This window comes from Mobula birostris, chromosome 4, assembly GCF_030028105.1.
Source record: "Mobula birostris isolate sMobBir1 chromosome 4, sMobBir1.hap1, whole genome shotgun sequence".
NCBI classification, from domain to species: Eukaryota; Metazoa; Chordata; class Chondrichthyes; order Myliobatiformes; family Myliobatidae; genus Mobula; species Mobula birostris.
Window position 1 is genome coordinate 93,856,155 of NC_092373.1, and position 26,166 is coordinate 93,882,320.

At 41.4% G+C, this 26,166-nt stretch overlaps 1 protein-coding gene across 4 annotated transcripts in view; it reads right to left on the reverse strand.

The window, feature by feature from the left end:
* The window catches only part of LOC140196486 (AMMECR1-like protein), a 79,725-nt gene that overhangs the window by 46,035 nt on the left and 7,524 nt on the right, over positions 1-26,166 (reverse strand). For all 4 annotated transcript variants that reach the window (XM_072255778.1, XM_072255782.1, XM_072255781.1 and 1 more), the window contains exon 2: positions 24,769-24,892. The gene's annotated coding sequence lies outside the window, so the exon portion shown is untranslated. The remainder of the gene's footprint in view (positions 1-24,768; positions 24,893-26,166) is intronic.

The window sequence follows — 26,166 nt, forward strand, 5'->3', positions numbered from 1 at the left end:
CAAGCCTGCAAGTCTCGCAAATCATGGAATATTGGACATGTGATTGCAACTTTAAGGCAATATTAATGACTGTTTACAGAACAGCTCTTGAGGGCTGAGAGAAAAGATGGTGCCTCACCCTGCTGGTGGAAATCTGAAAGTTTTTTTTTGTTTTTCCAACATCTGTAAAGAGAGAAAATGATGAAAACTTGGGAAGAGAATCAAAGGTAATGTTTTAGGTTGAAGAAAGGCTCTTTCACAAGGCATATTAACTTTCTCTTCCCACAGATGTGGTCTGACCTGTGGAATGTTTCCAGCAATTTCTCTTTTCATTATCGAAGCCTCGCCTTGCTATTCAAAAGTTGGGTGGCCTTTCCAGTGCAGCTGTGAGCAGCAAACAGTGTGATGTGTCATAGCCAGCCACAGCAACCTAAATAGTCCCAAAAGGCAGAAAGCGTAGGGTGATGACAACTTCAGCTGTGAGAGGAAAGCAGTCCGGTCACATCCAAAGCTACACTTGAGATGATAGATCTCAATGAGGTTAGTCTTGTTGACAAGCGTCGATATGAACACATGAAAGAAAATCAAAAATCTGCAAGTACTGGAAATCCAAAATAAAATAGAATATTTTCAAATAGAGAAGGGACTAAGTCTCTTCATCTTGGATGAAGAACCGTTCTGTACCCACTGTCACTTGGTCCGCACTGAGGCTGATATTGTCATTTCTTTGTCATCCAGTGAGGGTTAAGTCTTGCCAAATGCCCTCTGGAAACAAGCCTAGACAGCAGAAATTTTATTGAGGGTGTAATGTATGAGCAGAAAGTTGTGCGCTAGTAGAATATGGGGGAAAGATCCAAGCAAAAACTTATTATGGTCCTTTAAATAACTGGATTCCATGGGAAATGGCATTAGTTGTTCTGCAGGTACCACTCAGCTCAAGGTCATGAGACTCTTGAATGGACCTCACATATGATAAAGACGAACTCTTGACCTCACAACCTACCCCATTGTAGGCTTTGCAGCTTACTGTCTGCCTGTGCTCTAATGGTAACTAGCAGTATATTCTGCAATGTTATTGTTTTTCCCTTTGTCCTACCTTAATGAACTTGCAGTATGTTTCAAATGATCTGTATGGATGGTACGCAAAACAAAGATTTTCACTGCGTCTTGGTACACACGGCAATAATAAGCCAACTACCAATAGCTCTTTTTGCAACCTAGTCAAGTTCTTAAAAAAAAAACACTGGAAAGCAATGCATACATCCTGCACTAATCTTGAATCACTGACCCTTTGTAGATTTCTACAACTAACAAAAATTCCAGAGCAATGTCAAAGTTGAACCTACCACTAGGTACTAATAGACACACAATAGATAAAATTCTGCTGGTCTTTGGTTTTAATTGGACAAGTATTATGGAGTATTAATTATGCAGTTTTAAGAGAACTACAGTCGGCCCTCCTTACCCGCGAGGGATTGGTTCCGGGATCCCTCGCGGATACCAAAAAACAAGGATGCTCAAGTCCCTTATTCAACCTGTCTCAATGTGGTGGACCTTAGGACCCAGTGGAACCCCAGACCTTATTTAACTTGTCTCGATATGGTGGGCATTAGGGCCCAGCAGCGGAGCTCTGAGTCCGCAGTGTTTCTGTTCACCAAAATAATCACGATCGCGATTTAAAATAAAGGGGAAATAATAAAGCGATCAGAAAGAGGTGAAACGCCATCGGTCATTGGAAAAGCATTAGGCTACAGTCGGTTAACGATCAGAACAATTTTAAAGCATAAAGTGAGAAAAGCCCTTCCCCGATGAAAGCTACAATTATTACTAAATAACGCAGTGGTTTGATTATTGGGTTTTGGGTTTTTGATCCTCCATATCAACCCGGCACGGATGGAGAGCACGCTCAGGAGCGGTCTGTCACTGGATCGAACTCAGGAACTTCTGCTCCCGAGCCTGACGCTGAAACATACGCTTCTTAAGTGTTTTATAGGCATAGAAAGGTAAAATATATACTAAGACAAACGTTTGACTAACTGACGCTAAGTAATACCGGATGCACCTGTTCCGACTTAGTAAGAGAACTTCCGTTTTTTTTCCCAATCCCGATCCAGGATAACCTACTGACATCCTCCTGTATACTTTAAATCATCTCAAGATTACTTATAATACCTAATATGATGCAAATGCTATGTAAAATAGTTGTTATATTGCATTGTTTAAGGAATAATGACAAGAAAAAAAGTCTGTACATGCTTGAACAATAAGTGCTGGAAGAGGTTTTTCTCGATTCGGGGTTGGTTGAATTCGTGCATGCGGAATTCGCGGATAAGGAGGGCCGACTGTACTTTCTTTCGGCCTGCTTTGGCAGACAGTGTTGGGCACATGGCCAAGTGGTTAAGGCGTTCGTCTAGTAATCTGAAGGTCGCTAGTTTGAGCCTTAGCTGTGGCAGCGTGTTTGTGTCCTTAAGCAAGGCACTTAACCACACATTGCTCTAGTGTCTGTGCGAGGAGTGGCGCCCCACACAGACTTCCAATCTGCACCTTGTAAGGCATGAAAATGCCCAACGCAGGCCTCTCATGGTCTGAGTCGACGTTCCCTTCCCTTGGCAGACAGGCATGCAGCAATGGTCGAGGTTCAGCTGTTGTTCAAACCAAACATCAGAATGGGGAAGAATGGGATCTAAGTGACTGACTGTTGGTTACAGGTGGGGTGTTTTGACTATCTCAGAAACCACTAGTCTCCTGAAATTTTCACACACAGCAGTCTCTAGAGTTTACAGAGAATAGTGTGATAATAGCCAGCGAGCAGCAGTTCTGTAGACAAAAATGCCTTGTTACTGAGAGAGGTCAGAGGAGAATGGAGAGGCTGGTGTAAGTTGACAGGAAAGCATTACAACGGTGGTATGCAGAAGAGCACGTCGAATGGGCTACAGCAGCAGCAGATCTCACTGGGTATTAGGTTATTCAGAGGTGTGATTACACGCTACATGACAGATTAAAATGAAGACAGTTACAACCTTTCTACTGTGTACCCCAATTATGTCATTACCGATTTCACACTTGATTACAATTTTATTACAACAATGTTTTTGAAGAGACATTTTGTGCCGGAATATAACAAAGGTAATTACATTGAATTATAATGAATATTTCTGCACCTGCTGTATAATGAGGAGATAATTACAGCTCTTCTAATGGATTATACAGGCAATTGAAAGCTTTGAACTGAATTGGGGCAGTGTTTACAGGTTTTGTACTGGCGTGTACTTCACCATGGGATTGTAATGAAGTAACTAAAGGATGGGCTGGATTACACAGACAATTTTCACTCATTTTATGAGAATAGTTACAGATATTCTTCCAGATTATACAGAATAGTTACTGTTATTTGAAAGTATAATTATTAAGTTGCACCCTCTATTGAATCACATCAAAGAGTAATTGCATATTTTATATTAGATTATACAAACTTTATGATTGATTATAATGAGCAATTAACATCTATATACTGGACAGCCCCTGTGTTGAGCTGTAATTACAATATTTACAATACATGTTTCTATGATATTTAGACCTCATCATAAATTAAATACATAAGGAATTGCAGCAGATTAGGCCCAATGAGCCGCCTCTATTATTCAGTCTGATCTAACCTCAGCCCCAATTCCACTTCCCTGTTTGTTCTCCATTCCCCTCGACACCCCAGTAGGACAACAATATAATCATAGTCGAGGCTGGCTTGGACAATGCATCATGACTTGTAGCACTCTGTTTCACGAACCTGTGAGCAGAAAAAAAAATTATCTTCATCTCCATCTTAAAAGGGCAAATCCTTGTTGAAAAACTATAACAAGTTTTAGTCTCCCCTAAAACTTTCCTCCACTCACCTTAAACACATATCATCTGGTATTGGCCACTGCTGCCCTGGGAGAAAGATGTTGGCTGTCCATTCTGTCTATGCATCTCATGATCTAATACCCCCTTATCAAGTCACCTCTCAACCACCTTCGCTCCAAGAGAAAAGCACCATCTCACTAATCCAGGCAGCATCCTGGTAAGTCTCCTCTCCGAAACTTCCATATCCTTCCTATAATGGGACAACCAGAACTGAACACAATACTCCAGGTGTGGTCTAACCAGAGTTTTATGGAACTGCAACATTACCTCGCGGCTCTTGAACTCAATCCCCCAACTAATGAAGACCAACACACCATACACCTTCATAACCACCCTATCAACTTACACAGCAACTTGGAGGGATCACTTCACACTTTTCGAGATTGAACTCTATCTGCTACTTTCTCCGCCCTGCTCTGATCCCGTCTATATACTGTTGTAACTAATGAAAACACTCTACACTACCCACAACACCACCAACCTTCTTGTAATATCCATTTCCCCATCCAAGTCACTTATAAAAAAAATTACAAAGAGCAGGGGTCCATGTAAACCCTATTGCTCACCACCCTCCAAGTAGAATATGTTCCATCTACTGCCACCCTGTCTTCTATGTGCAAGTCAATTCTGAATCCACACAGCCAAGTTCCCATGCCTCCTAACTTTCTGAATGGGGAACCTTGTTGAATGCCTTACTAAAATCGACATACACCACATCCACCGCTCTACCTTTATCAATTCCTCAAAAAAACTCAACTGGGCTCATGAGGCATGGCTGCCCCTCACAAAGCCATGATAGCTATCCCTAATAAGACTATACTTTTCCAAATGCTCGTATAACCTGTCCCTAAAAATCCTCTCCAGTAGCTTGCCAACCAATGATGTAAGACTCTCTGGTATATAACTCGCAAGTTTATCCTGTTACTCCCTCTTTAACAATGGAACAACATTTGCCATCCTCCAATCCATCAGTACTGCTCCTGTGGCCAGGGAGGACACAAAGATCATCATCAATGCCACAGCAATCTCTTCCCTCGCTTCCTGCAGTAACTTGGGGTATATGCCGTCCAGGCTCAGGGATTTTCTAACAGGGAAGCTCTAACACTGCCTCCCTCTCAACCTCGACATGCCTCCAGCACATTAGCCTCTTTGGCACTGACTTCACATTCATCAGTCTCAGCCCTGGTGAACAATGCAGCAAAGTACTCATTAAGAAGTTCCTCCACTTTCAGGTACATTTACCCCTTTAACTGTGAGCAGTCCTACCCACATTCTCCTGCCCTTCAAGTACATGTAGATGCCTTGGGGGTTTCCATAATCCTACACACAAAATCCTTCTTTTATTCCTTTCTAGCTCTCCCAAGTCCCTTCCTAAGCTTCTTCCTGGCTATCTCAGTAACTCTCCACACTTTGCCTAATGTTTGCTTCCTAAACTTCAAGTATGCTTCCTTCTTCCTCCTGAGTAAATGTTTCTCTTCAATTCATGATCTGTCCTATCCTCATTCTAGTCATGTTCCTGCTCTTCACATGTGGAACACTTTGAGGTTTTCCTTAATTGTACTCACCAAGGCCTTCTCGTTCCCCCATTCAGCTCCAAGTACATTCTTAAGCTCCTTCCTTGCTACCTTGTAGTTCTCCAGAGCCCTGTCTGATTTTTGCTCCTAAACCTTAGGTAAGCTTCTTTCTTTATCCTCTTGACTAATATTCCACATCTCTTGTCAATCATAGTTCCATCACCCTACCACCCTTTTCCCTGCCTCAATGGGGCAAACCAATCCAGAAGTGCTCCCGAAACAACCTCTGCATTTCCTTTGCGTGTTTCCCTGTGTACATCTATTCCCAATTTACACTCCCAAATTCCTGCCTAAAAGCATAATTCACCCTCTCTCAATTAAATAATTTCCCATATGATCTGCTGCTACCCCTGTCCACAGCTATGCTGAAGGTCAGAGTTGTGGTCACTGACTCCAAAATGCTTGCCCACCAACAGCCCTATCACCTGATCACATACCTTCTCAGGAATCCTTCCTGGACACACATAACAAATTCCACCCCATCTAAGACATCTATTTTTCCATTTTTTTCTGATGCCTTTTCCCAGTGATAGCAATTGTTTAATGTTCTTCCATTCCATTTATTTCTGATTTTCTTCTATTATTGGAATCTTTTTCAGTGCCTTCCAACAGGAAAACATCTACAAGATATTTATTCAAAGTCTCGTTTCTTTATTTCCTATTAGTATTTCAAAGGATGATGCACTAAAGGACTTCCTTTTCATATATTTGTCCAAGCTCTTACTGTTATATTCTTACCTAGCTTGCTTTCATCATCTTTCTTTGTTTTTAAAGTTGGACCCTTGTGTCAGTATTATTTCTGAGCAAATACCCAGCTGCATATCCCATTTTATTTGTCTGTGACCCTGTAAGTTCTTCATTCTCAAGCAATTCCAATTTTAAAATGATTTATGGAATAAGCTTCCATTACCTTTCAGGGTGAGTGTTCCAGGAACCATGAGTGGAAACATCCATTGCCAGATCTATAGCCAATAATTTCCAGTCTCTGGTTACTCATCTACTTTCTAGATGGAATAATATTTCATCCACCTACTCTACCAAATTCTCTTGACACCTTAAAGATCTGTACAACTTTGCCCTCAATCTTTTCTGTCTAACAGTCCCAACCTTCATACCTCATCTTATTAGCTCCCCTAGGTTTCTCTCTTACCCTGCTAAAGCATGAAGAATTGTTCACATTTCTCCAAAAGCTAAGTTACTGTATCATAAAGCCTGAGCATAAACTTGGTCTATTCTATAGTTATAGAACTAAGCTAGCCATACAGAGTCACATATGGTGAACACAGAAGCAAGCCCTTTGGCCCAACCATCTCTACACTGATCATGTGCTTTCCTGACCACCTTTTCTATTTGCCTTACTGCGTTTGAGGTCTGATGATATGTACACCATGCTGCCTCACTGCTCTAACAACAGTATCCAACCTCCTATGCTACCTGTTTGGACTGTACACATTCTCCTCAGATCTGTGCCAATTTCCACTGGCTTCACTTACACCAAAGGGACACTGGGCTATGGGGGAACCAGCCACTAAACTACCTCCAGAGTCAGTGGCGAGTAGCAGAATTGGGTTTGGGGGTGCAAATGGCACATGAGAGAGTCGAAGTTGCAGAGAATGTGGGAAAAGTTTGATCTGAGAGCTGGCAAAAGACATGAAAGGTTTGAAAAGCAAGTGTGGGAAAAGTGAAATAGTTTAAAATAAAAATGTATTGCTTATAATGCACTGTCTCCCAAACATTTATCATGATCTTGCCTATTTCTCTATGAAGTCTAAAAATATGTTCAGAAAATTACTTTTCCAGGTTTTGTAACTATCACAGTTCTGCGGTCTACATTCATGGCCAAGGTATCTATGAAAACTGAAAAGAGCAACAGATTAGCTTTGGATGCGTTACCTTTTCATTTCAATGGAACATTTCCTCGTTGGCCCCCAAACATTCTAACTGAATGCCTTCCATTTCATCAAGCACTGCATTATTTGAAATAGCAGTTGTAGGGTTTGTGCATTCATAATTGGATAATTACTGGTTTTAACACAGGTTATAGATGAAGTGATTACAACAGTTGCCCTGGATTTTACTTGTGTATAAAACTGTGCTTTGGTATATTTCAAAGACCATGGACATTGCACATTAGTGTAACTAAAATTTCTGATGAATTATAATAGTTACACATCTTATTTAAAAAATATTTTACAAAAGGTGGGATTACAGATCTCTGCAATAGTTTCTTTTTGGATTGGATTAAAACTAAACAGTCATATTTACATAGAGGTGTCCTTACTGGTTCTCCAATACATTGTAGTGCATCCTAGTTTGCTGATGAAACAAGGAAGAAAAGTTACAAAGCAGGCTCAGACTGCAAAGGGATTTCATCAAAGTGAAGGGGCAAGATTGCTAATGCAAGATAATACAAGGTTATTCATTTTGGTAAGAGTACAAGTACTTGTGAATAGAGAGATGGACCATACACAAATATTAGCATATTGCAATTAATGTTTGGATTGTACTGCAAGGAATTAAAGTACACTAATTAGGAATTCTTGTTAGAACTCAACAGGACTATAGTAAGGCCAGATACGGGATTCTGCAGGTACATAGTTTTGGTCCTTACTTCAGTTGGCAGAAGTCTGCAATGGAGGCAGTTCAAAGATTCAAGATTGGACAGTTTTCTTAAGGAACAAAAATAATATCAGTTGAACTCCTCCTCTTTCCAGTTTAGAAAAGAGATGATCCTTCTGAAACATTGTGGAGTTTGCATGTTCTTCATGACTATGAGGTTTTCCTTCAGGTGCTCCAATTTCTGACCACATCCCAAAGGTATGCGAGTTGGTAGGCTTAGTCACCACTATAAATTGCCCTTCGTGTATAGAAGAGTGATAGAATGTGGGGGGAGTTGATGGGAATATGGGGAGAATAAAAGTTGAAATTAACGTAGCATTAGTGCGAATAGGTGGTTGCTGGTAGGCACATACATAGTGAGTAGTCTGCTTCAATTGGACTACCAGATAATCAATAATCTTGTTGAGGGCTGTATTTTTATAATGTAGGTGATTAAAATATTCCAGTTCAATTATTCAAACACATCCTCAGAAGCTTTACACTGGATTACTGTGGAATATGACAAATTCTGGATTGTAAACGATGGGGTAACTGCAATTTTTGCATTAGGTTAAAATGTGCTTAATGATAGGTTTGGCCTTAATACCAGATTAAGATACATTCACATGCTTTGTACTGGATCAGAGATATCATTGTGGTGCTTTAATGCAGATTATAAATGGAGGTGAATAGAATTGTCATTGTGGTTAGATGTTTTCAACTGAATTACGCTTGGATAAGCACTTAGCAATGGAACATAGGCGTAATTATAGATTTTATAATGGATTCATCTGAAGATAATTACAGCTTCCTATCAGATTATATAAAAATATTAGATTTTGTATGAGGTTGTATGGAGTATGTACAATGAGTACAATACATTACAATGGGGTTAACTACAGTTTTTGATATTGGATTATAGACTTAATTAGAAGCTGTTTACTGAATTAAAGTGTGATACAATTATAGCCTTTGTGTTGACTATTATTGTGTTGACAATTATAAGAATTGTAATGGAACAATTGCAGTTTCTGAACTGGATTTATATGCAGGTATAATGTATTGGATTATAATGTAAAATATCTCAAGGTTCTTCACCATCAGATAAAATCAAACATTAAAATTATCATAGTGGGACAAGTGATTATTGTTTGGTTAATGATTCATTTTGAAAGATAGAATGGTGATAATAAGATAATTACAAATTTTATACTAAATAATGTTTTTTGCTAGAAATGTAATGGGTGTAATTGCCTAATTAATACTATTTACATAAAATAGCCATTCTCCTGGATAACACAGTGTAAATACTGGTTTTGTAATGGATTATACTTGAATGTATTTACAGCTTTAACTCTCATTATAATGCAGACAATTACTAACTACATACTGCATAATAATCAACATAATTAGAAAGTTTCAATTGAATTATTTAAGGTATTGATTACAAGTACAATGCTCTAAGTGAAATAATTAACTATTGTGTTGATTACAAAGGTAAATGCAAATATTGTACTTTATTATCATGAACACAATTGCAGATTTAACTGAAATATAACAATGACAAGGAGGGAAAAAGCAGTGATTCATGAGCCAGTCTTCATCAGAGGTGGGGAAATCAGGGGTAAAGAGGGTCAGCAACTTTAAATTCCTTGGTGTTATCATTTCAGAGGATCTGTCCTGGGTTCAGAACACAAGTGCCATTATAAAGAGAGCACGACAGCACCCCTACTTTCTTCAAAGTTTGCAAAGATTTGGCATATCGTCTAAACTTTGACAAACTTCTACAGGTGTGTGGTGGAGAGTATACTGACTGGCTGGATCACAGCCTGGTATGGAAACACCAATGCCTTTGAATGGAAAAGCCAACAAAAATTAGTGGATACAGCCCAGTCCATCACAGGTAAAATCCTCCCCACCACCAAGCACATCTAAAGGAGTGGTGTTGCAGGAAAGCAGCATCCATCATCAAGAGCCCCAACATCCAGGCCATGCTCTCAAGAACTGTTATCAATTATCAGGCTCTTGAACTAGAGGGGCTAACGTCACTCAGCTTCACTTGCCCCATCAATGAACTGCTCCCACTGAACTTGACTCACTTTCAAGGTCTCTTCATCTTAGGCTCTCGATATTTATTGCTTATTAACCTGCTATTTTTCCTCTTTTTTTATATTTGCATTTTTTATATTCATTTTTTTAACATTGGTTGTTGTCCACCCTATTGGGTGTGGTCTTTCATTAATTCTACTGTGTTTCTTGTACTTACTGTGATTGCCTGCAGCAAAACGAATCTCAGGGTTGTATATGGTGACATATGCATTTTGCTAATATTTACTTTGAACTACAGATTTAGCATTGAATTTCACAGGGTTTATTGCAAATCCTAATTGGAGCTGTTGAGGTCTCGGAGGATACCTGGGTAATTAGAAGCAAAGTATTATAGGGTAATATTAGCTTTGTATTGACCAGGATTCAAGCACTAACATTCTATTTAATTATAAATGGGGAAATTACAGGCACAGAATTTCATACAAATTTGTGACTGTTGGTGATTACATACCGGTTGAGAATATCAATCACTACAACCTATGTAGGTACATAATTGTAGTCTTCTTACATTTCTAAGCAAATAAATGCAATTAAAGGCACTGCATTGAAACGTATAGAGATATAGTTGCAATGAACATAGTGAAAGGAGTGGTACAGCTGTTCTACGGAAAAGCACACAGTTAAACGGTTACAAGTTAGTGACTGCCATGTCAGGACAATCAGCAACAAACAATCAATGCACAACAAAGACTGGAAGATTTAAGGTAGAACCAGACTGAATGTTATTTCAACTTGGAAAAATGTTCAAAATTCTCATCAAGGTATCAAATACCCATAACACCAGTGAAAATCAAAAGCCATTCAGAATCTGAGAATCTAAAATTAAAACAGAAAATGCCAGGTACAGTCAGATACGGCAGCAGATATGGAAAGAGAACCATTAGTATTTCAAGTCCAAGATGCTTTGACAGAACTGAGAATGAAAGAAAACAAGCTTTTCAGCAGAAGAATGGGTATGGTAGAACAAAGGGAATATCTCTGTTGGGATGATACCAAGTGAGTTAATGTAGAAATTAAAATCCGATTATTCTGCTTTCTCTGGGTAATATGTGCTAACATCAGGGCTGTGGAGATGCCCACGGGGCCAGACTGTACCTACAGAAAAAGCAAAACCGAGCCAAAGTGCTAATGCCTTTTAAAGCCTCAGCGTTACATCCCTGCTTTTACATTTTAGTCCTCTTGAAAAGAATGCTAAAATTGCACTTGCCTTCTTTACTACCAACTTAACCTTTACAGAACCCTGCACAAGGACTTCCAAGTACCTTTGCACCTCTGATTTCTTAATTTTCTCTCTATTTAGAAAATACTCTACACCTGTATTCCTTCTGCCAAAGTGCAATACCACACACATTTACGCTGTATTCCATCTGCCACTTCTTTGCCCATTCTTTCAATCTGTCCAAGTCCTTCTGCAAACTCCTTACTTCCTCAACACTATCTGCCCCTCCAGCTATCTTTGTGTCATCCACAAATTTGCTACAAGTGTGATATGTAAAGTTGAAGAATTCATTAGAGTCCAGAAGGTTGCCATGTGCCCAGGTGGATAAAGTGTTGTTGTTCAGGTTTACTTTCAGTTGTTATAACAGTATTGGAGGTCACAGAGATCACAGCCACCCAACTGCATTCCTACTCTGATTACTAAGTACGAAAAGTCAAGTGGTTGGCTAGGACAGAGCAGCGTCCTAAAGAATAACAAAGGGCATCTATTGATGGAATACTGCTGGAGATGGCAGAAATTGCAAAGACTAGCTCTACACCTTGCAGTGTGAGGAGATACAAAACCTAGGATTAAATGATCCTCCAAACAGCAATTTACTTACATATCTGATGTACTACATTTTGTGTTCCCAATGTGGTTTCCTCTACTTGGAGAAACCAAAAGCAGACAGGGAGAATGTTTTGCAGAACAGCCATGCTTAGTGCTCAGGAGTTACCCAGAGCCACAGCAGTTCCTCAATCCACCTTCACTTTGATATAGCTGTTGGTTACGAGACCCAGTGCAAGTTAGAGGAACAAACATCTCATCCTCTACCTGGGTGCATTGCTTTCTCCTGGACTCAATACTGAATTCTCAAACATTAGTTAACTCCCCTTTTTTCTAACTCTATCAGAACTGACCATTTCTGCTGGTTATAACTTTAGCTTTTCTTTCTACAAGTATCGTCTAATCTACTCAGCATGTTTCACAGTCTAGCTATTAGCAAACCAATACAGTCAGAATCATAATCTGATCCTAACTGCTACATTAACTCATTTGATCCTATTGCAGATATGCTCTTTGTTTCACTCAGTGCTCCACCTTCTGTTCTGGAGTTTTTACTTTCCTAGTCCAGTTCTGGGGTGCATGTGGTGTCTAGGGAGGGGTAGCACCTCTGGTGGGGGGGGCCTGCCATGCCCTTTTTCAGGGCAGCTCGTCCACCTTTGGTGCCCACCTGGCGCTCAGCTCTCACCTGTGGCTCCAAGTAGCTGTAGCACGCACAGCGGCCACACCCCGGTAAACCATCTCGACAGACGGGCCAAACCAGGTGAGGGTAGCCGCGGGTCTTCGACCCTCAGTGAGGTAGGGGATCTGCCTATCCCAGTGTGTGAAGTCTGGCTCTGGCAGATGGAGCAGAGGAGGTTGATTAATGGTCCAACGGTCAAGAAAGCAGGCCAGCAGGCGTTGTGGAGCGCTAAGAGCACGACAAGGCACAGAGATGTCCTGGTCATCCACTGCAAGAGGTGGTGATCTCTTTAAACTCATCCAGCAGTAGGCAGAGGCAAACCACTGCTATAACCTGCTGAGTACGATTTCCCATTATGTCAGAGCGGTGTGAAGGGAAATCGTCCGCCAACTGGAAATTCCAGATGCGACCTAAAGCGAGCGAGTCCAGTTCTGAATAAGAGTTTCAGACCCAAATGTTAACCATTTCTTCCTCCACAGATGCTACCCGACCTGAGTGTTTCCAGCATTTTGTCTTTATCCAAAACATCAGACTGTTTTTTTAAAAAATAAGGAGGAATACCAGCTACAGCAGTGGTCTAAAATACCCATTTCCTGTTTTGTATTCACAGACGTATCCTGAATAAAACATGCTGAATATTTCCAGTAAGTTTGTTGGTCACATGCTGTAAACAGCAAGCTTTTAAACAGGGAGTGCAGCGTAGGTTCACTGGGTTAATTCTAGGGATGGCGGGAATGTCATATGTTGAAAGATTGGAGCGACTGGGCTTGTAGACACTGGAATTTAGAAGGATGAGAGGGGATCTGATTGAAACATAAGATTATTAAGGGATTGGACACGCTGGAGGCAGGAAACATGTTCCCGATGTTGGGGGAGTCCAGAACCAGAGGCCACAGTTTAAGAATAAGGGGTAGACCATTTAGAACGGAGTTGAGGAAAAACTTTTTCACACAGAGGGTTGTGGTTCTGTAGAATGCTCTGCCTCAGAAGGCTGTGGAGGCCAGTTCTCTGGATGCTTTCAAGAAAGAGTTAGATAGAGTTCTTAAAGATAACAGAGTCAAGGGATATGGGGAGAAGGCAGGGACAGGGTACTGATTGTGGATAATCAGCCATGATCACAGTGAATGGCGGTGCTGGCTTGAAGGGCCAAATGGCCTACTCATACACCTATTGTCTATTAGATATAAAACTGTTCTGCTCCACTTTAAGGTTTCAAAGCACAAATTATGCCCCTAACACTACAGCAGCTGGATTCAAATCATGGTTGTATACCTACCACTATAATTAGTCTGAAATTCCAATCGACAAATTCATTAACAAATTTGGTAGTGGCTATGGGTTTTCAACAATACACTTTGATCCCTAGGACTCCCACAAATATATCAGACCACTGTTATTCCTTAATTACTTTAATTATTCACTTTTCCCTACATGAAGTAATTTTGGATGCCAGTCTTGTTTGAGTCTGAATTTTTATGGTAAAAGGACTTTTACTATAATCATGGGCCCAGCACGTACATGCAATTTCGAAGAAAGCACGGCACCACCTCTACTTCCTTAGGAGTTTGCGAAGATTCTGCATGACATCTAAAACATTCCAGGAGTGCAGTGGACAAGTATATTGACCGATTGCATCTCAGCCCATTATGGAAACACCAACACCCTTGAACAGAAAATCCTACAAAAAGTCAAGGGTAAGGCCCAGTCCACCATGGGCAAAGCCCTCCCAACCAATGAGCACATCTACATGGAGCATTGTGGAAGGAAAACAGCACCCATCATCAGGGTCTCCCATCACCCAGGCCATGCTCTCTTCTCACTGCTGCCATCAGGAAGGTGGTACAGAAGCCTCAGGACTCTCACCACCAAGTTCAGAAACAGTTACTATCCCCTAACCATCAGGCTCTCGAACTAAGAGGGATAATATCACTCAACTTTACTGAACTGCTTCCACAATGTATGGACTCACTTTCTAGGTCTCGTCATCTCATGTTATCAATATTTATTGCTTATTTATTTATTATTATTTCTTCTTTTTGTATTTGCACATTTTCTTGTCCTCTGGTTGAACACCTCAGTTGGGCAGTCTTTCACTGATTCTGTTACAGCTATTATCTATAGATTTATTGAGTATGCCCACAAGAAAATTAATCTCAGGGTTGTATATGGTGACATATGTACTTTGATAATAAATTTATTTTGAATTTTTTCTGCAAATAAAATAACTGCTGCACATGCATTGCATTGATGTAGTCAATAAAACAAAATCACCCATTCCTGAACAGCTCACCAAATTAAAAATTCTTCACTTGTTCTTAAGCCTTGGGTGGATGACAACAACCTTGTTATGTAATAAGGAACAGGAAATTGCCTTCCACTGTTGAGCCAGCATCAGAATTTTCAACCTGTTTTGTGAATTAATTAGCTCAGATACTAGAGAGCACCCCCGTGGCCATCCCCCTCAGTAATCATTATCTCGTTTTGGATGCTGTTGAGGGGGATGACCTGACAGAGGACAACCACAGCGTTCGGGTCTCTGGCACTGAGCCTGGTTCCGAGGTGCAGAAGGGGGAGATGAGGAATGCGGTAGTCATAGGGGATTCCACAGTGAGGGGAACAGACAGGAGGTTCTGTCAGCCTGACCGAGATACCCGCATGGTATGTTGCCTCCCAGGTGCCAGGGTATGGGACGTCTCAGATCGGGTACAGAGTATTCTGAAAGGAGCGGGTGAACAACCAGAAGTTTTGGTACACATTGGTAGAAAAAGGGAGAAAGTCCTGAAGAGAGAATTCAGGGAGTTGGGTAGGAAGCTGAAAAGCAGGTCCTCCAGGGTAGTAATCTCAAGATTGCTGCCTGTGCCACGTGCTAATGAGTGCAAGAATAGCATGATCAGGTGTACTAATGCGTGACTGAGAGACTGGTGTAGGGGGCAGGATTTAGGGTTCCTGGATCATTGGGGCATCTTCTGGGGGAGGTACCACCCGTACAAAAAAGACGGGTTACACCTGAACCCAAAGGGGTCCAATATCCTGGCAGGCAGGTTTAATAGAGCTGTTAGGGAGGGTTTAAACTAATTTGGCAGGGAATGGGAACCGGAGTGATAGGGCTGAGGAAGGGGAAAACAGAAATAAATCATGCAACAGGGATGATAGAAAGGACAGGCAGGTGGCATAATCACAGTCAGTGGCATGAGTTACAGGGCAATAGAGGTGTGGTGTAGTTAAAACAGAAAGCAACAAATACTGGACTGAGACTGTTTTATTTGAATGCACGCAGCATAAGAAATAAAATGGACGATCTTCAAATTCAGCTACAGATTGGCAAGTATGATGTTGTGGCCATCTCTGAAACTTGGCTAAAGGATGGCTGCCATTGGGAGCTGAATGTCCAAGGATAGATGGCGTATCAGAAAGATAGGTTAGTAGGCAGAGGGGGTGGTATGGCCCTGTGTATAAGAAATAATATTAAATCATTAGAAAGAGATGACATGGGATCGGAAGGTGTAAGTCTCTATGGGTTGAGTTAAGAAATGGCAAGAGTAAAAGGACCCTAATGGCAATTGCATACAGGCCTCCAAACAGCAGCCGGGATGTGGATTACAAATTACAGCAGGAGATAGAAAACGTATGTCAGAAAGGCAATGTCATGATAATCATTGGGGATTTTAACGTGAAAATGGATTGGGAAAACCAGGCCAGTACTGGACCTCAAGAGAGAGAATTTGTAGAATGTCTAAGGGATGGCTTTTTAGAACAGCTTGTTGTTGAGCCCACTAGGGGATCAGCTGTGCTGGATCAGGTGTTGTGCAATGATCCAGAGGCGATAAGAGAGCTTAAGGTTAAGGAACCCTTAGGGAACAGTGATCACAATATGATTGAGTTCACTTTGAAATTTGAGGAGGAGAAACTAAATTCCAGTGTGCTGGTATTTCGTTGGAATAAAGGAAATTACAATGGCATGAGAGGGGAACTGGCCAAGGTTGACTGGAAAGGGACTAGCAGGAAGGACAGTAGAGCAGCAACGGCTGGAGTTTCTGCGAAAAATGAGGGAGGTGCAAGACAGATATATTCCAAGAAGAAATTTTCGAATGGAAGGACAATACTGTGTCTGACAAGTGAAGTCAGAGCCAAAGTAAAAGCAAAAGAGAGGGCATACAGGGAAGCCAAAGTTAGTGGGAAGAAAGAAGATTGGGAAGCTTTTAAAAACTTGAAGAAAACCAAGGTGGTCATTAGGAAGGAAAAGATGAATTATGAAAGGAAGCGAGTGATTAACATCAAAGAAGATACTAAAAGCTTTTTTAAGTATATAAAGGGTAATAGAGTCGAGGGTAAATATAGGACCAATAGAAAATGATGTTGGAGATATTGTAGCAGGCCAGGCAACGTCTCTAGGAAGAGGTACCGTTGACGTTTCGGGCCAAGACCCTTCGTCAGGACTAACTGAAGGAAGAGCCGGCCTGAAACGTCAACTGTACCCCTTCCTAGAGATGCTGCCTGGCCTGCTGCGTTCACCAGCAACTTTGATGTGTGTTGCTTGAATTTCCAGCATCTGCAGAATTCCTCGTGTTTGGAGATATTGTAATGAGAGATGTAGAGATGGCAGAGGAACTGAATGTGTATTTTGCATCAGTCTTCACAGTGGAACACATCTGGAATATACTGGACATTCAAGAGTATCAGGGAAGTGAAGTACGAGCAGTGAAAATTACGACTGAGAAGGTGCTCAGGAAGCTTAATGGTCTGAGGGTGGAGAATTCACCTGGACCTGATGGAATGCACCCTCAGGTTCTGAAGGAAGTAGTTGGAGAGATTACAGAGGCATTAACAATGATCTGTCAAGAATCAATTTCTGGCATTGTACCAGATGACTGGAAAATTGCAAATGTTACTCCGCTATTTAAGAAGGGTGAGAGGCAGCAGAAAAGAAACTATAGACCTGTTAGTCTGTCATCAGTGGTTGGGAAGTTGTCGGAATCAATTGTTAGGGATGAGATTACGGAATACCTGGAGGTACATGACAAGAATAGGCCAAAGCCAGCATGGTTTCCTAAAAGGAAAATCCTGCCCGAATAACCTCCTGCAATTTTTTGAAGAAATTACAAGCAGGGTAGACAAAGGAGATATAGTAGATGTGGTGTACTTGGATTTTCAGAAGGCCTTTGACAAGGTGCCGCACATGAGGCTGCTTAGCAAGTTAAGAGTCCATGGAATTACAGGGAAGTTACTAGCATGGGTGGAGCATTGGCTGATCAGCAGAAAGAGGGTGGAAGAAAGGGATCCTATTCTGGCTGGCTGCTGGTTACCAGTGGAGTTCCACAGGGGTCGATGTTGGGACAAATGCTTTTTACGATATATGTCAATGATTTGGACTATGGGATTAATGGATTTGTGGCTAAATTTGCCGATAATACAAAGATAAGTGGAGGAGCGGGTAGTGTTGTGGAAACAGAGATCCTGCAGAGAGACTTGGATATAGTTTAGGAGAACGGGTGAAGAAGGGACAAATGAAATACAATGTTGGAAAGTGTATGGTCATGTACTTTGGTGGAAGAAATAAACGGGCAGACTATTATTTAGATGGGGAGAGAATTCAAAAATGCAGAGATGCAAAGGAACTTGGGAGTCCTTGCGCAGGATATCCTAAAGGTTAACCAGCAGATTGGGTCGGTGGTGAAGAAGGAGAATGTAATGTTGGTATTCATTTCTAGAGGTATAGAATATAAGAGCAGGGATGTGATGCTGAGGCTCTGTAAGGCACTCGTGGGCTCACACTTGGAGTATTGTGTGCAGTTTTGGATTCCTTATTTTAGAACAGATATACTGACATTGGAGAGGGTTCAGAGAAGATTCACAAGAATGATTCCAGCAATGAAAGGGTTAACATATGAGGAACGTCTGGCAGCTCTTGGGCTGTATTCCCTGGAGTTCAGGAGAATTGGGGGGGGGGGGGGGGTGGATCTCATAGAAACATTCCAAATGTTAAAAAGGCCTGAACAGATTAGATATGGCAAAGTTGTTTCCTATGGTAGGGGAGTCTAGGACAAGAGGGCACGGCTTCAGGATTGAAGGACGTCCATTTAGAACATAGATGCAGAGAAATTACTTTAGTCAGAGGGTGGTAAATCTGTGGAATTTGTTGCCATGAGTGTCTGTGGAGGCCAAGTCACTGGGTGCATTTAAGGCAGGGATAGATAGGTTCTTGATTAGCCAGGGCATCAAAGGGTATAGGGAAAAGGCAGGGGGGTGGGGATGACTGGAAGAATTGGATCAGCCCATGATTGATTGGCAGAGCAGACTCGATGGGCCAAACGGCCTACTTCTGCTCCTATAACTTATGGTCTTATCTTATCTTCGTGATTTTTATAAATGACCTGGCTGAGGAAGTGGAGGGATGAGTTAGTAAATTTGCTGATGACACAAAGGTTGGGGGCGTTGTGGATAGTGTAGAGGGCTGTCAGAGGTTACAACGGGACATTGATAGGATGCAAAACTGGGCTGAGAAGTGGCAGATGGAGTTCAACCCAGATAAATGTGAAGTGGTTCATTTTGGTAGGTCAAATAACATGACGGAATATAGTATTAATGGTGAGACTCTTGGCAGTGTGGAGGATCAGAGGGATCTTGGGGTCCGAGTCCATAGGACACTCAAAGCTGCTGCACAGGTTGACTCTGTGGTTAAGAAGGCATATGGTGCATTGGCCTTCGTCAATCCTGCAACTGAGTTTAGGAGCCGAGAGGTAATGTTGCAGCTATATAGGACCCTAGTCAGACCTCACTTGGAGTACTGTGCTCAGTTCTGGTTGCCTCACTACAGGAAGGATGTGGAAACCATAGAAAGCATTCAGAGGAGATTTACAAGGATGTTGCCTGGATTGGGGAGCATGCCTCATGAGAATAGATTGAGTGACCTTGGCCTTTTCTCCTTGGAGCAATGGAGGGTGAGGGGTGACCTGATAGAGATGTATAAGATGATGAGAGGCATTGATCGTGTGGATAGTCAGAGGCTTTTTCCCAGGGCTGAAATGGCTAGCACGAGGGGGCACATTTTTAAAGTGCTTGGAAGTAGGTACAGAGGAGATGTCAGGGGTAAGTTTTTTTATATATAAACGCAGAGAGTGGTGAGTGCATGGAATGGGCTGCCAGTGACGGTAGTGGAGGCGGATACAATAGAGTCTTTTAAAAGACCCTGGATAGGTACATGGAGCTTAGAACAAGAGGGCCATGGGTAACCTTAGGTAATCTCCAAGGACAGGACAAGATCTGCACAGCTTTGTGGGCCGAAAGGCCTGTATTGTACTGTAGGTTTTCTATGTTTCTATCTGATCCATACCTCAACCCTACATCAAGCAATCTATTAGTGTATTGCCATTGTGTAGTACAAAATCTACACATGAATACCACCAAACATTTAGCAATAAAAAGCTTATACCAGTAGGCCTGGTTTACACTTTGTTCTTCTCTTAACTCCTCAAAAGCCAGACTCATCCTGCAGTGGGTAGAATGGTTACATCACATACCCTAATAACAATCACTGTGCTACAAAATAACTGAATTTTCTGCGGTTAGGAGGAGGGACAAGATGCTATACAAATCAAAGTTTTTCTCATTTGAAGCCTCACTTCAGATTTTGAGAAAAGAATGCTTGTCATGCCAATACTCAACTTCTGTTGAGACTTCAAAAGTACTGATGTCTAGTTAGTCTTAATAAATTACTTTTCATCCCAAAAAGTGATTTATCAGTAAAATACCAATTGCCACACATGGTGTGTTCAGAAAACTAAATTAGAAAAATCTGTGATTACATTGACTTGCTTTCAGGACAATGTCTGACATTTCTCAGATATGAGGGATGCTGGATACTAGACATTGGAAGAACTCAATGAGCTGACCAGTGTCTGTGGGAGTCAGATGTGCAAGTTGACATTTTAAGTGAAGATCCTCAATCAGGACTGAAAGGGATCAGGAAAGATTGCCAAGACATTGCAAGGCGGTTGGGGGTGGGCCGAGTAGAGATGGAGGTTGGTAAGTGACGGATGGAGCCAGATAGGGAGTAGATGATGGGTAGATGGAACTACGTGTAGGGAGGGATGGAGGGACAAACAAAAGGGAAAAAGATCTAGGTGGACAGGTGAGTGTGTGGAAGGAGAGGCTATGCAGGTTAATAGGATGGCAAAGAAGGCATACATACTCATTTATTAGTTGAGGAATTGAGTTCAAGAGCTGTTTGACCCCTTCATTGTTCGAGGTTGACCATGGATGTTGCGTCCCGGCTATCTACGTGATATGCAAGCCAGCGCAGTACGATATGGACAGCAAGCATGCTGCCCCTCACCTACACAGCTGATCAATCCAAAGAAAAGGCAGAGACCGATACAGTTCAGAACCAGCAGCATCGCAGGAGCTGCCAGTCAGAATTGAACTCAATGTACAGCTGCCTTATGGGCTGGAATTTTCCCCTCTGGGTTTATTTCTGAAACCTTCCCCGCCAGTGGCCACAGCCTCAAGGCAGTGAACATTTGCGATCAGAGTTTTCTTTCCCCAAAGTGAGCTGCCAACCATGGCTAAAAAGCTCCATCTGCCCAAAACGACTGGTTTTAAGATGACAGTAACACGTCTTTGTCCCTTCTCCTGTCAGTAGAAACGGTTCTGCCATTGAGTAACTAAGGCACACATGAAGGCCAGGAACTGGAGTTAATTGTCACAGGCCATTTGAGATGCGTGCCATTGGGAGTATTTAATTGGTAGCAGGAGCTTACCCCACTACCTCCCCTGACTATGACAAACCAAGAGTTACACTGCACTTTTTAAAACTCTGCTCAGGCCACAACTGGTGTACTACATTCAATACTGGTCACCCCATTGTAAGAAGATTATGAAGGCTTTGGAGAGGGTGCAGAAGAGGTTTACGACAAGCCTGCCTGAATTAGAGAGCATGTGATATAATGAGAAGTTGGACAAACTCGTGCCGTTTTTCTGTGGAATGCTGAAGGCTCAGGGGAGATCTGATAGAGGTTTGTAAGATTGTGAGGGGCATTGTTAGAGCAGATAGACAGTATCTTCTTCCCAGGGTTGAAATGTCTAATACCAGAGGGCATGTATTTAAGTTGAGAGGAGGCAAGCTCAAAGGAGATGTGAAAGGCAAGTTTTTTTCCCCTTTTTTAGAGTGGTGGGCACCCAGAATGCACAGTCTGGGGTGTTGGCAGAGGCAGGTAAAATAGGGATTTTTAAGAGACATTTAGATATGCACATGAATGTGAGGTAAATGAAAAGGTATGAATATTGTGTAGGCTAAAAGGGATTAGTTTAGTTGGCCATTCGATTACTGATCTACTGGGTTTGACACAATGTGGGTTGCTCCTGTGCTGTACTACTCCATTTTCTAAATATTGCTATCATTCTGTTTCCATGACCAGCTCTGGCAGCACAGTCAACGCACCTACCACTGTAAAGAATAACTTGCTCCCGCACATCTCTTTTAAACATACCTCTCTCACCTTAAAGCCATGCCCTCTAGAATTTGATATTTCTATTCTGGGAAAAGACTCCTACTGCCTACTTTATCTACGGCTCTCATAATTTTATAAGCTTCTATCAGTTCACCACTCAGCCTCTGATGCTGCAGGGGAAAATAATCCAAATTTTAATCCAACTTTTCCTTATAGCTAACACCTTGCAGTCCAGGCAATATCATGGGGAATGTCTTCTGCACACTCTCCAAAGACTCCACACCCTTCCTGTAATGGGGTGACCAGATCTACACACAATACTCCAAGTTCTGCCTCACCATTCAGCTACGCGGAATTATTTTGAGCTGTTGACAATATACAAAGTGGTTGATGTAGGTAGAGAATTTTCATTATCTGGCAGCAGATTCGGATAGATACCCAGCAATACAATTTATTTTTCCCAACAAGACTGAGGTATTTTCAGACTGTTCTCACAGAATGACTATTATTAAACATCTGGTAGCATTGACATAGAAAGCTTTCCAGGTCTAAGCTTAATGGTAATTTAGCCACACAACTTCTCCTAATCTAGACAAGGTGGGTGAATCCAGAACCCGACCTGGAGTGGTTTAATTGTCTTGACAATACAAAGATCTATGGTCTGAGTTTAGGTTTACACCTCCCCAATTTAATTCAAATATGCACTGGAGTAGCAGGATGGGTTTCTACCCTCCTTCCAGGCTGTAGGAACCATCTATTAAGCCAATCCAGGAAAGCTGGCAACTCCAACTCGGCACCAAGGGAAAGCTACAGTATAACATGTACACACTATACTTTCTTGCTATTGCTGAACGTGGAAATTGAAAGTAATTGACTTACAATTTTTTTTTTTAAAAAAAAAGAATGAATGTGAAGAATCTAATACCATAAAAGAAGAACCACAAACATGAGAAAATCTACTGACACTGGAAATCCAAAGCAACACACAGAAAATGCTGGAGAAACTCAGCAGGCCAGGCAGCATCCATGGAACAGAGCAAAGAGTCAACGTTTCAGGCACAGACCCTTCTTCTTTCATAAAGAAATCATAATTACAGCTTGGACTGTTCACTTGGATGGTCTTGTTAATGCAGACATCTTGCAATACTGCTTGGCAGTTGATGTTAGGTTGGAATATGCTTATAAATGACAAGACTGCCAATACCAAATGGTCAGACTGTATTTCTAATAAAATGCACACTGGACCAGCCAGCTGCAAGTTTGAGGACTATGGGATGTTAAATGTTTCAGGAGGAAACAGCTGGGAGCCCAGGGCAGGCACTTGTGGCTGGACAGATAGGATCTACACGCAACACCAAGCGATGTGACTGGGAAGGGTTTCAGCAGCTGCAGCAGCAACTCTTACACCAGAGCTGAAGTGCAAAGGACAGAAGCAGCCAATGCTTGCTCCCTGGAGCAGGTCAATCTTTCACTTCAGACAGAGAGCACTGTGTGCATGTTGGAAGAATAACTACTCTTTAAGCATATATAAAGACTCTGTCAGCTGCGTACTTGACTGGCTTCGTACTTGGACCCAACCTTTACATTCATTTCTCATGAATGTTTCTTCTCCACACAGTAATTTGTCCATCAACAGCCTAACCCTAGTTTGTGCAATCAAAACTCAAACATTCTGGTTGCCACAAAATCTGCCAAGCCATTGGCAGCATAGCCCAATCCAGTTCTGAAAAGTTTCTATACCGACATGTTACCTTGCAATGCATGTTACATTTTCCAACCATTTTAAATGCAGTTATTAGGGTTTGTATTCGAATGTAAACAGCCTATTTAAGCACAGAAAGATCTGGAAATGGGATGTACGGCCAGTTTGTCTCTTATTAATGTTGACCCAGGAAAGAATGATAACTAAGCCTCCAGACACACTCAGCCCTGAGACACCAGGCAAGGTCAGCTGGTTTCTGATCATTACAGGATGTCTCTCTGGTGCTTCCAGCTCCCGCCCCCTTTTATCAACCATGATTCTCCTCCCTAATCCCTTCCCAGTCTCAGTCCACAATAGAGACTCGTATCAGAATCAGCTTTATCATCACTCACATCTGTCATGGAATTTGAGCTTTTTGTGGCAGCAGGCCAGGGCGATACATAAAGTTACTGCAGTACTATGCAAATGTCTTAGGCACTCTAGTGACACACATGTGCAGAAGACTTTTCCACTGTACTGTATCTGCCTGAAGAACACAAACCCTACATTTAACGTCAGTTCTAACACGATTTAGAACATTTTTTACCTCTTCAATCCACTGATGAAAGAGGAATCTCTGTTCAGGCAAAGTTTTCAGCAGAAAATATTGGAAGCAGCTACTCTAACTGCCCGGCATGGCTAACTACACAATGCAGTGTACCCAGATTCAAATCCCAGTCTCTGCTGATTAAATAACTAGAATGCTACAATCGGCCACTTTGTCCCCAAGCTTAACAGGAGAGGAAAATAGACCAGAAATACCTGATCATAAACTATGCTACAAGTGTTGTGTGCACAAAGGTTATTTGAGGGCAGGATAAGGCCCTCTGGCCCATGGTCAAATTACTTGCTGCCACTTAGTGCTTGTGTTCAAATAAGCAATGGTCTGTTGGCAAATTAGAAAGAGAATAGAAAAGGATAAATGTACTGACTATATTAAACCACACAGCAGAAATTTCCATGTTACTGATGCATACCTGTTCTGGAAGTTTTGGAACCAAGTAATTTGCGCAGATGATTGGGCTATTGAAATTGTAGAGAGATGTCAGCCAGCTCCACTTCCATTCCTAGCTAGGATCAAATTCTCCCAACTTGTGAAGCCTGAAACACAGGGTCATAAATAATACATGTCAAAAAGAAAATGTTAACACAGTTTCAGAAATTTTCCCAAAGTTAAATCCAAGTACAACATTTACTGGATCTGCCCAGAATCATGTCACAATTCCAACAATGTTCAATGTACCACCGGGATAACTGTACAGTGCAACAGAGGGCAGGTGAAAGTTGCATATTTTGCCCATCCACATAGAAAATTACACAGAATTATAATTAACTTAAAAACTTTGCCCTTCCAAACAACGACTGAAGGGGGTCAATAGCTGTTTCTATACATCTGATACTGTCATCCAAATTAGCAAAAGCAAATCGGAAAGTTAACTGTCTTCAGGAGTTTCAGACCAAGAGTCCATTTATGTCAGCAGTATAAACAAGTTTATGGGCAGTGATGAGCCAGAATTAGTTGTAATATTCTATCCAAAAGACCCACAAAGAAAAATATTTTCTTTTATTATCAAATTACATTCATTTCCAAACAAATTAACATGATCACAAATCAGCACTTCAGTTAAATGCCCTTGTGAAGCAAATACCAAGCATGTTGCAGTAATAATGAATGACATCTAGACAAACTTCAAAACAAGGTCTCCATGCCTCCAGCTAGATTGCTGCATAACATATGTGATTATGCAAGATTGACATCTGGGTCAAATGAGGTAGCACATGAGATGCTAACACTAAGTAATAAAAAATGCAAAGATTCAAAGTACATTAAAGTATTTATACAGCATACAACCCTGAAATCATCTGTTCACAGACAGCTATGAAACAAGGAAACACCATGAAATCCCTTCACAGAAAAACATCAAACATCCAATGTGCAAAAGAACAATTCATGCAAATGGAAAGAAATGAGTGAAAAACACAGAATATAAAACATCAAACCATTAAGTCATTCAAACAGTCTGGGAATGTTCAGTTTAGTTTAATTCAATTTAGCACTGTTGTTCATTGACTGTAGGGCACAAATGCCAGATCAAAATCACACAAAATAGCAATTAAAAAAGGAATAATCAGAAACCAGAAACACATTATAACCATGAACTACAGAGTCTAATCCACAAACCTCATCGATTAAACCTTGCCCAAAAACCAAGACTCCAACAGCATCAAGCAAGAGGGAAAGATAAAGATCGGTCAAATGCAGACAGTACTGAACACCCACTCGCTTTCCACTTTCGCCCTCCTTGATTTCAATCTTGCTCAACGCTTTAATCAGCCAGAAATGGAGCCAACCATGGGCTTGCACCCCATCTCTA